Below are 1,883 nucleotides of genomic sequence, written 5' to 3' on the forward strand. Positions count from 1 at the left end.
GGAGTCTTGCTCTGTCACTCAGGCTAGAGTGCAGTGGCATGATCTTGGCTCACTGGAACCTCCGCCTCCCAGGTTCAAGCGATTTTTCTGCCTCAGCCTCCTGAGTAGCTGGGATTACAGGCGCCTACCATCACACCTGGCTAATTTTTGTATTTTTTGGTAGAGACAGGGTTTCACCATCTTGGCCAGGCTGGTCTCGTGATCCGCCCACCTCGGCCTCCCAACCTCATCACATTTTTTAAAACCATATATTAATTGCAATAGTTTTTAGAGTACATGTGGTTTTTGGTTACCTGGATAAGTTCTTTAGTGATGATCTCTGAGATTTTAGTGCACCTGTCACCTGAGCAGTTTACGCTATACCCAGTATATAGTCTTTTATCCCTCACACCCTTTCCAGCCTTTCCCTGCAGTCCCCGAAGTCCATTATATCACTCTTGTGCCTTTGCATCCTCATAACTCGGCTCTCATTTATAGGTAAGAACATATAATATGTGGTTTTCCATTCCTGAGTTACTTCATTTAGAATGATGTCCGCAGCTCCATCCAAGTTGCTGCAAAAGACATTATTTTGTTCCTTTTTATGGCTGAGTAGCATTCCATGGTGTATATATACCATATTTTCTTTATCCACTTGTTGGTCAATGGGCACTTAGGTTGGTTCCATATCCTTGCAATTGCAAATTGTGCTGCTATAAACATGCATCTCGTCACATTTTTATAACAACTCTATTGAGATACAATTCACACACCATACAAGTGTATGATGTGAAGTTTGCACATCATACACTTAAAATATACAATTCATTGGCTGTTAGTATATGCAGTTTTGCATCCATTACCATAATCAATTTTAGAACATTTCATTATCCCCAAAAGGAAATCCCGCCTACTTACCTATCACCACTTAATCCTCCCATTACTCCTTTCCCACTGCCCTACGTAGTCAGTAACTTACTTTCTGTCTCTATAGATTGGCCTATTCTGGACATTTTATATAGATGGAATCATTCAACATGTGGTCCTTTGTTATTGGCTTCTGTCTCTTTGTATAATGTTTCAGATTTAATTCATATTCAGTATTTCCTTCCCTTTTATGGCTGAATAAATACTCCATCATATTAATATATCACATTTTATTTATCCAGTTAACAGTTGATAAACATTTGTCTTGTTTCCACTTTGGGCTATTATGAATAGTGCTGCTGTGAAGTTTGTGTACAGGTTGTACGTAAGCATATGCTTTTCTTTTCTTCTCTCTCTCTTTTTTTGAGACAGGGTCTTACTCTGTTGCCCATGCTGGAGTGCACTGGCATAATCTCGACTCACTGCAATCTCTGCCTCCTGGGTTGAGGCGATTCTTGTACCTCAACCTCCTGAATAGCTGGGATTACAGGTGTTGGAAATAGATGTTTGGTGCTACAAAGAAAATTAGCACTGAGACAAAGGATCTTTCAGCAACACAATTTTTACTTCACGGACTGCAGGAAGGGTACCCTCGCTAGCCATTGTGCCATGAGAATACAATGAACAAAGGAAAACAGACAAATTTATTCCTTATGCATTTGGGGTCATCCTTCCTTCTGTGTCTGATCTCCGTTGGTTGGAGCCAGCCCTCACATCTAAGCTAAAACCCAACTGGCTAACAACTTAAAACTTTTCTAAACAGGTGAAAGCAATGGAGAGCTGGGACATGCCTGTGAGCATGTCCAGCACAGATATTTTGGTTAAAGTACAAGGACATAGAATGTACTATGTGCCTGTAAGCATGGCATGTTCAACAGCTACATAGGATAGGGCTTAACAAAGTTATTAGCATACTTAGTCTTTAACAGGAAAGGAAACTTTAAAAAGGAACTTTTCTACTTCCCACACAGGCATGC

The sequence above is a fragment of the Cebus imitator genome, unplaced genomic scaffold, assembly GCF_001604975.1.
Source record: "Cebus imitator isolate Cc_AM_T3 unplaced genomic scaffold, Cebus_imitator-1.0 Scaffold96, whole genome shotgun sequence".
Classification (NCBI taxonomy): domain Eukaryota; kingdom Metazoa; phylum Chordata; class Mammalia; order Primates; family Cebidae; genus Cebus; species Cebus imitator.